General features: G+C 35.3%; 1 protein-coding gene across 10 annotated transcripts in view; it reads right to left on the bottom strand.

Moving 5' to 3' along the window:
- Nucleotides 1–14905, bottom strand: part of Cntn4 (contactin 4) — a 905834-nt gene that overhangs the window by 501823 nt on the left and 389106 nt on the right. The gene's annotated exons all lie outside the window — the stretch shown is intronic.

The following is a 14905-nucleotide window of genomic DNA, read 5'->3' as shown; positions in this document are numbered from 1 at the left end:
AAATTGAGGTCACATTTAAAAGGGAAGGATAAAGTATCCAACTGTGGGGAAAATATGTCATCAGGAATACCAATAAATTTGCTGTCTTTTTTGTCTAGGTTCAAGATGGAAGGACATCTTCTGGACAACTAACTCTTAGAAGACATGCTGACAAAATTATCTTTAAAGAATTGCAGGTAATCTGTTTTAAAGCAATCCTCAAAGGAAAGAGTAGGAAAGTATATTAGCAAATCCAAACCAAATTCTTACTGTACAGGCAGGTGTTCTGCAGATGAAGCAAGGCATTCAGAATTTACATTACTTGCAAAGATAGAATAAGTGGTATAAAGACCGCATCTCCCCAATACCATTTCTTATTTACAATACCAAAATCTTTAAAAAAATTATTAGTATATATTATACAAAGAGATTTCCTTGTGATATTTCCATACATGTACATAATGTATTTTGATCAAAATCATCCCCTCTATTACTTTCTTACCCATCTTCACCACCCTTTTAAAAAAGTTTTAATAGGTTGCATCATTCTATTTTCATGTGTGTATAAAGCACTTTGATTACAATTTACTGTCTCCCTTTTGCATTCCCCCCTGCTGGTTCCCTCCTCAAAAGTTCCAACCACCCCATTTTGCACTCCTGTCATTCCCTTTGTTTTAAAGGTCTAGATTGCACATATGAGAGAGAATTTGCAATATTTGTTTTTGTCAATCTGGCTTATTTCATTTCATACGATGATTTCCTATTCCACTCATTTTCCTGCAAATGACATAATTTCATTTTTTTTATGATTGATACTCCATTGTGGGTATCTACCACATTTTCTTTATCCATTCATCAGTTGATGAAGACCTAGGCTGATTCTACAGTTTTGTTATTGTGAATAGTTTTGCCATAAACATTGGTGCACAGTTACCTCTATTATACCCTGACTTACCTTCCTTCAGTTCTGTGCCCAAGAGTGGCGCAGTAGAATCATATGAGAGTTCTATTTTTAGGTTTGTGTGGAACTTCCATACTGATTTCCATAGTGGCTGCACTAATTTTCATTTCTGCCAACAGTGTACAAAGGATTACTTTCTCCCCCGCATCCTTGCCAGCATTTGTTAAGATACTGAAATCTTTAAGAACACAGCCACTTAAACCCACCCTCATCAAATTCTTGACATGTTTTCTAGAAGAAGACAACAATAACAACAATTTTTTCCATATTTATTGCCCGTCCTTAGGAATAAAATGGCATATTTTAACAACGACTTCTAAGTTGACAAGGCAGAAAGCAAAAAGGAAGACAGTGCAAACAATTAAGACTTCATAGGAATTTAGATCAAAAAATTATACAGGGCTTCACACTGCAAAACAGAGCCAAGAGATTTGTAATGACCAGAAGGAATCCAGAATTCACATCAACAATGAATGCATGGTTAGATGTCTGCTCCACACAGCATCTTACAAAAGCCACCAGTCCCCCAGCACACCCACACTGTTGGAAGTAGCTTCATCCTAAGGAATGCCAGAACCAAAACAAATCTTAGAATGAAGCAATCTCTTCTACACTTGTCTGAGAGAACAGTCAAAGTCCAGAGAAGTTAAGTCATAATGCTTGAGTTCACAAACACTGGAGACAGGACTCAAATCCTCAACGTTTGTACTATGATTATACAAACCTATTGTCAAAATGGTATACAGATTCTGCTCTGTTACTACCTTCTGTGAGTTTGTGAAACCATAAGTCCCACTTTTTCTTAAGAAAAATAAGATCTTCTTTCCCAACTCCCCTCAACCATGAATAAGTACATTTTCACACAAATATCAGACAATAGCTCAAGGAGAATATGCATTTTCTCTATCAGAATATAAAAGTATTAGAATCAGGTATATCTATAGTCCCAGCTATGCAGGAGTCTGAGGCAGGAAAACTGCTTGAGCTGTGGAATTCAGGAAGAACCTGGGTAAACATAAACATAAACTATAAAGATACATAAACTATAAAGATACATATATTATGAATGAACATTGCTATAGCTTCTATTTTTTTTTTTTTTGGTGGGATTGGGTTTGAACTCAGGGCTTTGCACTTGCAAAGCAAGCACTTTACTATGAGCCACACCTCAGCCCTATCATTACTGTTTAAAGAACATAAACAACTATTGTTCTGCAATGATTATTTACATAATTTTCACTTGTAAGTGACAAAATAAATTTTTTGAAAGTGGAATATGTTTGTTTTCATATTCGTTTTCTCCTAGTTACTATATTTAAATCACAATGTCTTATAAGTAGCTGCTTCTGTAAACCTGTACTTTCTTCATCAAACATATCTGAAAACTTTGATTTTCAGCCATTACAGATGCAAGAATGAGTATTATTTGATTTGTTTCCTAATGAAAAATCATAAGTTTCAGGAAAGGGTAACAAATTTTTAAAGGAGGGAGATTATAAATCAAAACCTCTCTATATACTGCACAGTTTTGTCTTAGTCTGGCCTTGACTCAATTTTAACTGCTGTACCTAAAAATATGTGATAAAACCTACCTTGTAAAGGTCTTATTTGGAGTTGTATTGGGGATGGGAGTACAGTGCGTGAGTGCGTTTGTAGTGTATTATACTAAAATGATATTTAATCAACTCTTTACTTCATTACTCAGTTTATCTGCCACATTCACCTCTGCATATACATGTGCAATAGTCTTAGAAAGCCAGTTTTTGATTCTGACTGTGTTCTGGTAGGCAGATTTGTTGGCAATGACACTAAATAAAATACCTTGGTCCCTGCAAAATGAAAATCAAAAGAAATAATAGTGTCAAGATTCTGAAAAATGTGAACTGATGTATCATTATGCTTGAGGCTCCACAACACTGGAAATTATACAATGTACAATAAATGTGTGTCAATCACTTGCACTTGCATTTAAATAAAATACTTGCTTGTTTGATTTTGGAGCATATTAAATGAAACTTACATCTCTGTAATTTATAGATATAAAAATTTGAAAATCCCTTCAACTGACTAAAATATACTGACCATATAAATTATATTCCACTGGTTGGTATTTTCACACTACCTTTTATGAATCAGGTCAAGGAGGATTTTTTTTTATGTAAATATCTTGCTACTTTTATTTTTTCCTTGCAGAACGTAACATGTTTATATCCTTCCTCTAATCTATTTCCAGTTGGAGTAAAGAAAAGACAGTCCCCACAGAATACTTACAAAACACCAAATACACAGGAGTAGTAATCAGAAACAATCCACAAACCTTCCGAGGTGCATATTGCCTGAATAACATTACTATCCCCAGTGCACTGAGGCAGCTTTCTCACTAATAGGTGTTCTGATCTAAGTCTTCATATTCGATGACACACAGTAAAGATCTAATTCCAATATGGGTGCACTCTAAATTTCATTACGTCAGTTGGCACACTCAGGATGAGAAAAGACAAGCTTCATGCCTTTTTATATCTGCAATCTTTGAATTTTGTAGGCTGGTTGAAAAAGCTCACCTATGGTTCCCTGTCTTGTCAGGCAAATATTTTAAACTGCAAAAAAGCTCAGTTCATGTTAAATTAGATGTTTTTCTTATGTCCTAACTACACTAGTTTGTAAATACCACTTATTTAAGTGGCACATATCTTGCTCTGAATAAGTACAAAGGGCACGTTCTTTGTTTCACTTTTTGTAAAATGAACAGTGTAAACCTTTGCCTTGTAGTCACAGTTTTAATCATTAGAGGGTGTGCCACTACTGAAATCAATAAGAGAGATGAAAGTTTTAGGAAACATTTACTTTACAAAGACTAAAACAATAGGACATGTAAGTTCTTGGTTTAGATGAAAAAAAATACTGATTGAGAAACATTTTCTTTATTTCTATATATATCTTTTAAAAAATGCACTATTTCAGGGCTGCTGAAACTTAAACATATATTGGTTAAAAAATTTGGTGTAGACACAGCAATCACACTCTTGAGTGAATGCCCACACAAAACCATACAAGAATATCCTTAGGAGCATTGCTTATAACAGTCAAAACTAGTTTAAACTACTTGAATGAACATCAAATGAAGAAATAAAAATGTAAATAAAAATGTATGTATCCAATACATGGGTCCAAAACAGGAAAGAAGCATTGACACAAGCTATAATGTGAAGGGACCTTGAAAACAGGAAGTGAAGTGAAAGAAGACAATCACAAAAGACTATACATCACATGATCAATTTGCATGAAATATCCAGATTTGGCAAAACAAAATAGAAAGTAGATTAATGATTGGCTAGGGTTGGAGGAAGGTTGAGGAGAATAGGAGTGACTATTAATAGATACAGGGTTCTTTTAAGGGATGATGAATATATTCTAAAATTGTCATGATGGTGTACAACTGAAAATGTACAAAAACATTGAATAACATATTGAATATATATAACATATATATAACATATATAACATATTGAATATGTTAACTGTATGGTGTTAGGATTATAACTCAATAAAGCTATCTAGAAAAATATTTGGTTGAGGATGTTTCTTTTGCTTAATTTTACCCAGTATTTTTCAAATTAAAATTATTTTTAAATTGAAACACAGAACCAAAGAAACTGTACATGTCAATGGATTACCATGTGGTGTTTTCATACATGTATAACTTTAAATAAGGTTAAGTATATGTTTTTCTCATATATTTATCATTTCTTTATGGTAAAAACTTTTAATGTTCTTTTTAGTAGTTTTTTATAATGTACAGTACATTTTTTTTACCTGTAGCCATGCCACTATGAAATAGCACACCAGAACTTCTTGCTCCTATCTACCTGTAACCTAGTACCCACCTTTCCTCAGCTCTCCCATTCCAGTACTCTCCCCAGCCTCTGGTAAACTATGCACACATTCACAGTGGATTTGCAATAGAAATCCGAATAAAGAGAAATGACTTGTGTGTCTGTGAGCATATTTAATTTTAAAAAGGTCATTTTGATGACAATTGAAAAATCATTCATTTTGATTTCAAGGTACTTAGGTGACTCCCTAACAGCCACCTGTTATCTGAAGATTCTGGGTAAAATGCAGCTAAAGAGGCCTATGCTATTCTCTCTCTGAAGGGAACCTTCTGCTGTTTTTTCTCAGTCGCCCTGCCTTCCTGATCTGAAAACCTCTTTATACTGACTCTGGGTTTTATTACAGGGAGTAACCTTCTGTAAGTTCAAAGCCAAGGTCATGCCCTTTCAGCTCAAATCCAGACTTGAGACATAAATCTTTCAGAAAAGATCCTTCCACACTTGCATCACCAAAACCTCTGATACATGTCACAATGAAGCAACTTTCATTAAGTTACAGCATTGAATGTACCTTTGTTTGACGGCCTCTGAAAAATTGCTCTTTCCCCATTCCCATGACAGCTGTCATAATGTCACAAATGGAGAAAAGTTTAAAAGAAAGAAAAAAGGTCTTTTGCTTTCCCTAGAGTTGTCACCACTAGCAGCAACACAATATGCAATGTTACTGGGGAGATATCAACAGTGTACGAGAACCTAGAAAATGCATATATGAAAAAAGTCAGCATTTCACTTTTATAAACCATAGGATCAAAGAGAAACAAACAGTATATTTTCTAATATTTCAGAATATTCCATATGGAACAGATTTGCTTTGTCTTTAGTACACACTTTGCCTTCTATTATTCTAGAGAAATCATGTATCCTGTCTAAAACATTCAAAATCTTTTACTTCACATATCTTTAAATAACTAAGACTTGGTTGTCAGGAGAAGATGCATTAGGTCAACTTAGGACAGAAAGAAAAGTTTTAGGACATCCTGGTAAAATACAAAATGAGATGCAAACTTTCACTTGGCAGGTTGGATGAAAAAAAGATGCACAAGACTTAGTTATCAAATTCAATGTGGACTGAATAAGGAGTTCCAACTTGTCTTCCCATTATTACTCAAATGCTGTCTGCAGACCACCAAGATTGACATAGTAGGAGAGCTAATTACTAATTTAGAATCTGAAGCCAGAGTGAGCCACAATGAAACAGAACCTGCATTTTCACACATGAATGTTGGAGAAATTCTATCCATACCATTTTTCTACTAGTGCCACTATGTAATGTTTGAACTCCACTGAAACAATAAATTTCTTATGATTAATAGCCATTAGGGCATATTAACACAAGAAAGATAAATGCAACGTGAGATAATACATACTATTTCGCTGAATTAATTACACTCCAAATTTCAAAATATCAGATTTCTCATGTGAGAGCTATCTGAAAGCCCTAATAATATTAGGTTAAGTGATATTCTATCCTAAATCAATTGATATTTAAGTCTGCATCACTTGTTAGTCTCTGTGGAAAACACAGAGACACCTTGTTCAGACTGAGTATAGATCTTTAACTTTAAAATACCATATCAATTTGAAGCATGCTAAGACTTTGCAAAAGATGGTAAGGTTTCTAGACCACGAAAGCTAAAGAGCTTGTAGGCAATGCAATATACCTCAAATTAGTGAGGTATTTCGCATGTCTGGCAGGTGGGCACACACATATAAAACATCCACACAACCTTACACCATTATAATAATAGATTACATTATAATATTTCAGTCAAACACAGAATACTTATATGACAGTAATCCTAGAAGATCATACTATGTAGTGATCTCACAGCCATCTCAGTTTATATAGGTATACTCTATGATGTTTGCACATTAATTGCCTAATTGTGCGTTTCTCAGACTGTATGCCCCTCATTAAGTTACACATGACTACATATATAACAACAAACACACATATATGCTTATGTGTATATATTTTAGGTATGTTGTGTACATAATTCTATATTTACATATGTACATGCATGCATATATACACACACATAAATTTCAAAGTAACTGTTCAGGAAGGTCATATGCATACCAAATTCAATGATGTCAGTAGATGACCTATCTGTCTAATAATGGTGAAACAAATTCCTGAGTTCTCTGTGTTTAATTAAGGTAGCAGAATTTGAAGGAAATTGAGCCTGTCAGCTCCAAATAGTGACTATCATATCCCTCTCACCATTTTCTAGGTCCATTTTACCAAAGGCCAGAGCCAACCCTCTTTAGTGACAAACACTACCACTTTGGCACTCAGAAAAAGTGACATCAGACATCCACACAGTTAATCACTCCACTTGGCCTGCAGGTATTAGAAGTAAGACAAATCAGTCATCTACTCAATTTGTCCCTCTAACTGGCTACTTCAAAACATAGGTCAGCTCCTGAGTTACCAAAGGGAAGTCAGAAGGCAGAAAAAAGTCAATAGACTTGGGGAAAAGAAATTACAAGGAAGACAGACACTATGTATTTTAGTACCAATTTTCTTTTTACACATTGAAATGGAAATAGTGCACTAAAAGCTCCTTTGAGCTTAGTTGCTATAATATTTACCTCTAAATTATTATCTTTAATAGTAATAGCACTTTGCAGTTATAAAACATCTTGTTCCAAAAAGCTGAAAATGTTTCCCCACATATTAATTCAACTGTACTTAAGACCATATCCTTGGGAAGGATTGCTATCCCCACTTACAGAGTGGCAAATGGGTTTCAAAATAGTGTAATCAATTTGATCATTTAAGGCAGGTGGCCAGGAGAATACCTAAGACATGAATGGCTTATTGGGTAGGGAGGGGCTTAGCTTTGTTCACTGAAGCAAAAAAAAAAAAAAAAAAAAAAAGAGTATGTTTGGGTTCACAAAAATACCTGGAAAACTGTTTGGTTCTTCTACTTCATATGGCTTATATCATGGATATGTGTTCATCTGGAGAGAAGAGCCAAGAGAAGAAAGTGAAGTGGTAAAAAGAGAGAAAAGCTACCACAGAGTCCAAGAACACCTGTAGACTGGTCCTTGTGTTTCCTTCACAGATGGATATCCAATTAGAATGCACATGTGTGTGTAAGGGAAATGAGGTTGTGGCTTGCTTATTTTGGTCATTTGTATCCTAAACTGTAGAACAGGGTAAAAAGTAGGAATGTAATAAAAATTTTTAATGAATGAGTCGGTATAGGCCAGAAACCCTGGAAATGGGCCATCTGGTGATTCTATCTGCTGCACAGGAACACAAGAAAAATGACAATTACCAAACACCAATGCACTGCATTCCTTGTCCCTTTATCAAGTATACCTTTTAAAATGTGTAGTGAAAACTAAATAGAATTTAGGATGTGCCTTGTGGTCAAAAACAAGTAGAAAGTAAACAATCTTTTTGTCCCTTGACTGTGTAGATTTCCAATCCTTTAATCAGTGGGTAATCAAAGAAAATTTTAAAAAAGGAAAAACAATTACCAATTTAACCCTTTCAATACTAGTACAATTCATGATGGAAATTTTCAGGTCTTTGTTAAAATACAAATATTAAATATGCCAAACCAGTAATGGGAATTGTAGTTTACAAACTGAATTTCTCAGCTTTAACAAAAATATGTTCACTTATTTAAATATCTATCACTAACTTCACACTAATTTCTGTAAAATTCAACTTCTTAAATCTGACCACTATGAACTGATAATTCATGAGACATATTAGGATCTAATTTCTTACATGAATCCTTATGTGTTTTGCTTCATTCTCCCCTTAGTTTGTCTCTGAAAATATACAGACAGGTCAGAATATACTTCATGTCAATATGGACATTTATACCCTCTTATAGACAGATACTGTGAACTCCCGATTGTCTGACAACTGGTCTACCTCACTCACTCAAGTTTTCAAAGTGTTTTTTGCAGGCCTTTGATTTGGGTCCTCCAGCTCTTAGTAGAATTCTAGATTCAAAGCATGTGTATAATGATAAGTCCAAGAATGACTTTCTTGCCAGAGAATGAGTGTATGGGGCTTTGGAAATCCTGGCTTCCATCCTAAGACACACTACAGGATGGCAATTTTTTCATGGGTAAGAATCTGAACCTATTAGAAAAGTGTCTGACAAGGCAATTTGTAAATGACTTCCAACCAGACCTAAAATTCCATGATTCCATGTAACCATTTCCCCATCAGCTAGGATGTCATCCTTCAACACATAGAAAATAACCTATGATAGGGTTATTTGAGATGGGTGGCATAATATGTCACTGCAAAAATGCTCCTTTGGCATGTTCCACACAAATTATTGTGGGCTGTTAAGTTGGACTGAGCTTCTGTATTAGACCTCATCAGATCAGACCCAAACTTAAATGGAGTCACTCATGTTAAATTCTACATAAGCAGACTGAAATTTTAAGGAAGGAGAACCCCCAACAGACCAGTTTTTTTCCTGATGACAAGGTTCCAGTTTAACTACATTAACCACATCCTTAAGGAGGTATTCTCTGCTTTAACTTTTTACAGAAAGGTAACCTGATGTTAATAAATTTTTCCTCTGTTATGCTCTTTCCTTGTTTCCACCTTACAAAACCCACTTTTTTCTCACTGCCTGGGAGGAGTTCCCATGCTACTTTGTAAAATGAGGATTGCTGGTTTCTGAGCCACAAATAAAAACTAATGAGATCTATAACTCAATTCGCTATCATTTTGTCTTTTGACAAACATGAGGATTATTTTGAACTAAAGCCATTTGAAAAACAGTGTTGCAAGAAAGATAATATGACCGTTTTTTATTTAAGTAGAAGATAAAACTCCTATGTGAAAGATCTCCTCCATAAACCAGGAGAAAGAAACATTTTTTATCATCCGAGACAGGAATCAAAACCTAAGGAATTTTGTACCGCAGTTCTCATTAGAGGAGCTCTTATATTTTAGTCTTCCCATATATTTAGGTTACTTTTCCACCATTGCCTCTCTTTATTCAACCTAATATATAAACACGTAGATTTTGCCACTTCTTTTGGGTCTCCATTTTTCTATGGGGGCTTCCAGGTACAAGTGAAAAATTGCTGTGCTTTGTCCTATTACTCTATTTTATGTCCATTTAATTCTCAGACCCAGCCAGAATTGTCCAAACAAGGGAAAGTTTTGCTTCCTCATACTGTTTCTAGATCTGCTATATTAAAGAATCACTTTTAAAACTGATTATTAAATGTTTTTTAAATTCTAAGTCAAAATTTAGCTTTGTGCTAATTAATCTATAAAACCATTTGTTTTGTTTCATATATATAACATTTTTATTAAAAATATCTATCTGGGTACCAACTAAAGTTACTAAGCATTCCACCAGAGGAGCTCATGTCACATTTTAGGAAACTGGATGAATCCCAAAATTTACCAAAACAGATACTGAAGATGAATTCTCAGAGCTTTAACCAGACTTTCAAAGATGCTCCTTATTCTATATTCCAGATTATTTTTGAGATTGAAGAGTACCATATAGAAAAATCAAGTGTGTTTCTCAAGTGAAATATTTCAGGCTTTTTAATTTATATGAGCATCTTTCATAGTATTTGCAGGATAGGAAAATAATTTGGAAAAATATCTCATTACAACCAATGTATCAATTAGTCCCAGTCTTGATGAACCCTGGATATTTGCAAGGATCTTCTCTTAGATGCATGCACATGTGCTAAGAAATTGTTTTCCTCCTAATAATTTGAAAGTAAAGTCATTTTTAAAGCTTTCACATCTCTTAAATGTACTTACAAGCCACAAAAGGTACTTTCAACAAGAAATATAATACTACAAGAGAGGTTAACGACAGCAATCAACTGAATACCCTTGTGGATTCCTTTGGGAAGAGGTAGAAGGAGGGGGACTCCAGGGAAGGACTGCGTCAGTCTAAATCTGTTGCCGTTCTTCTCTCTAAGCGCATCTCCAGACAGCTGGATGGGAGTCAGAGTCACACACCTTAAATTACCAGATTCACACTTTACACACACATCATAAAGATGCCAGAGACCATGTTTCAGCACATGATTTGTTCTCTTCTGGGAGATGGTAGTTGTCTTTATCCCTGATGTCAGGCATTATGCTTGTGTGTGAGAAGCTTTAATAATCTGAAAGGTGCACAAATATGCACTGAATTCTAACCGGCTTGGAGGTAAAGTTCTTGCAAATGACCGAGATTAATTAGTGACATGACTCATTTAGAGCTCATGTCCAGTAGATGAAGTTATTTATCTAAATGTTTGGGAGACCTGAGCATATTTGGATGTGATGCTTCGTGGAGGGAAAGTGAAATGAAATGATTGCGAGCTGTTATTCGGGACAGTGGCACATCAATAACTTTAAACTTATTTCCTGGGTAGTTGAAGTGGTTTAATAAAATCAGCTTCCCCACCTCATCTCCTAAGATGGTTTGAGTTAATATAGATAAATGGAGGGTGGGGTGTTGAATTAAAAACAAAAAAAATTGGGGACAGGATCAAGGCAATTTACTGGACACCTGTATAAATTGCTGCACAATTTCCACAGATAGTTGTTTACTAACATCTACCAAACTAGACAGAATATGGTCATACATACTTCTCCAGAAATAAGGCAATCTAAATCCTGTGTTATAAGACCCCTTTCATCTATGCTAATTATATTCTTAAAAGTTGTCAGCCAGCATAGTCAAGAGCCAAGAGCATTCCTATTTCTCTGCATCTCTTCATTGATCTAAATTTCTGAATCATTTACACAGTAACTTAGCAATACCTCTGCCATCTACTTTGGAATTGGTCCCATTGCCCTTACTTACAATGGCTATTTTTCACTCACTTCCCACAATTTTCCTTTGTAACACAAAGCCACAGCACTTTCAACCACAATGTACTCATTCTTTTACTACCTTATTTACTTTTTTTTTTGCTTGCAGGCTACTCAAATTTCTGGCCATTGATATAGGGTTTCCTTCTAGCAAGCCTTAAATCTGACTCCTGGAACAGTCATCTTCTCTAAAGTCTGTCATACCTATAGAAAATGTAGCTCTGCATTTTATTCTTTTGCAGCTCCTTTGTCCATAGTAAACCCTTCCACTTCTCCCTTAAAATAATACAGAAATTTCATGCTAAAATGCAGAGAGGACTTACACTCCTACTTTGGAATAAAGGCAAAGATGTGTGAAGCCCCATACATGACCCAAAGTACAGCCAACCCTGATTTATGAATTTACCTTTTTAACTACACAGTAAAGAAGTCTGATAAGCCAGTGGAGCTACTAACTAAGTGCTATTGAATTGAGCATCTCAAGTCATCAGACATACTGGTTTTAAACTAAAAGCAGTGCTCTGGAGCCACCTGCTAACTTTATAATGGAGGATGCGAGAGTCACAGATTATCAAACGTTATCTGCCATCATTATATTTTTTTGCATTGAAATAGTGCATGAGTACAAAATCATTTTGGTCATGGAAGGATGCATGACTATAAAACAGAGGAATTATCTCACATTACTGATTATTCTTACAACAGACCTGCTGCTGCCTTAAAATCAGGATACCTTCTGAGTTTTATGAGATTTGGAAAATTAATTTTATACTCAGCACAGATCATATCAAATAGAGTCTACAACTTCAATAAGGAATGACATTAATAGTCAAACTCCAGAATAGTAAGCTACATATACAGAGATTTCCTAACTGCAAAAATTGAGAGGAAAGTGAAAATTCCAAATAACATTTAAAAGCGGTCAAAGCACTGCACTGATCTGGAAGATGAACCCATCCAAGCGATTACTGTCTTCAAATGGCCACTCAGAATCCATATGAGTACACACTGGATATTAAATACACATATACACTCATATGTATATATTACTAACTGTTAAGGACAGCATGAGCTTGTCATTATTTTGTGTCATTCAGGCTATCCAGCCAATGTGGGTTTTTCATTTCAGCTAATAGCGAAATAAACAAATGCTACAATCTTGGTACTACAAATACAAATTCTGAAGTTAATTTAGCTTCTCTCAGTACTTGCAGTGAAGATGTTCAAATGAAGTTTATTCACAATTTGGTATAAATATATCAGGAAGGTCCAGATTATCAGTGGTACATTTAGTAACTTGAGACTTACCCGGTAATAAGCAGTTCTAAGATGATAATAAATAAATAATAACAAAGATTTTCCATGAAATATTTTTCTTATCTCACCCAAATTCCAAAAAGTTGATAGCTTGGATATGTTGTCAGGTATGAGACTCTTAATGAAATAATTTATTTTATTTTCCATACTGTTTAACAAGACAATAATTTCTTGGAGGAAAATAAAATCTTTGGTGAACTCCCCCCTTTTTCCTTCAAATCAAGCTCTTTAATAGCCTGCTACATTGAAATGAGCTCTAATTTAAAAAATTTTTGTTTTATTTTAAAATTAAATATTGTTAGTTTAATTCATTATGATGAATCCTGCTTAATCACTTTCTACACGGAATATAAAAGAAATATTTCTCTTACTTTGAAACTGACATGAGTACTGATAGCATATACATACACATTCATAACTTTCAGGGTCCCGTCTGTACACACATGCTTAAGCCTAAGAAAATGTAAGATACAGATAGCCGTATACCAGGGTATTGTTTATACCTCATGGAATTCTCCTGAGAGAAGGTAGCAAATCAACAGATTATGTAAATGATTGGGCAATCAAAGCCCTGTTTTTGAAGTCCACTTTGCCTTCTGAACAGCTCACTGATTAAAAAAGGGACAAGGAGAGGCAGAGGGAGAGGGGAATAGGGAGCAGCATAAAGGGAGGAGGAGGATGTAGAAACACAAGAAGCAATAAAGTAAGGAAAGAAAGAAGGAAAAAAAGGAATAAGCAGAAAGAGAAAAATGAGTCAGTCTGGTGTGGTGGTGCAAGTCTGTCATCCAGTTACTTAGGAGGCTGAGGCAGGAGGATCACAAGTTCAAGTCCAGCCTGGGATACATAGAAAAAGCCTACCTCAAAATAAAATTTTAAACATTAGTCTGGGAAAAGAAAAGGAAAACGTCCACTGATATTTTGTTTAGGATGGTATCATATTATACCCAGTCTCTAGGCAATTTGAAAGACATTCTCAGAGCCAGGAAGAGGCTAGAATGAGATAGCCTGAGGTAACAGACTTTCCTAACCTGGAAAGGATCTGCGAGATCACACTTCATGTTACAGGAGGATAGTGAGGCACAGAGGGGTGAGGCACCTAAAAGGAGATGAGTTCAAGCTTCCATTGTTCCTGAAGATAACATAGGCAGTGTACACTCTGACAATGCAGTCAAGACTCACCAACATTTACAATCATCCAAAATTACCAGGGTTATGAAATTCACTATTTTTCATTCAACCACGTCCACTTTTTCACTTTTTATTGAGACACTTTCTAGAGCTTCCCTTCTCACCTCACACTGATCAGTCCAACCTGTTAAGGAAGGTTAGTGTGCAGTTTGTTTGCAAAGAGGACCTGTTTATGAATGCTACTGAGGACGTTCTGAAGTCTGCTTGGTGCCTGGCCAGAGCTGGGGGCTCTTTAACAAGCACACAAAGAGAGGGACTTTACTTTGCTGATATGCTCCTCTTCCTGGGATTTTTCCACTTTTTGCAACACCATTACCTTCTAGGATCTGAGGGGTACTGTACCTGAGGTAACAGATTATCTATAAGGCTGTGACATGAATTTGCGTGCATGGAAACACATATGGAGAGACACTGTTATTGCATAAAAATGCAGGACTTGTCCATTACTTGTCTTCATAGCACTTTAAACTTATTTTGAAGTCTAATCAAATCAGCATGGTTTTAAAAGCACCTCTGACTAGGTATATGTAATACCCATCTGGCTTTACCATCTGTTAAGCCAGCAGACCCTAAACTAGATCTTGGAGCATGTACTCTCAACATTACCCCCCCCCCCCTTTTTTTTAATAGATTAAGCTCAACTAGAGGGACAATGTCCCAGTTTTTAGAAAATCAAAAACATTTCTAAGGTAATAAGAGCACACTGTGTGTCTTGCAAGTACCTCTCTGAACTTTGTGGTGACTAGC

The sequence above is a fragment of the Castor canadensis genome, chromosome 10 (genome assembly GCF_047511655.1).
Source record: "Castor canadensis chromosome 10, mCasCan1.hap1v2, whole genome shotgun sequence".
NCBI lineage: Eukaryota > Metazoa > Chordata > Mammalia > Rodentia > Castoridae > Castor > Castor canadensis.
The sequence above is the reverse complement of the archived record's forward strand: the minus strand, read 5'-3'. Positions and strand labels throughout refer to the sequence as shown.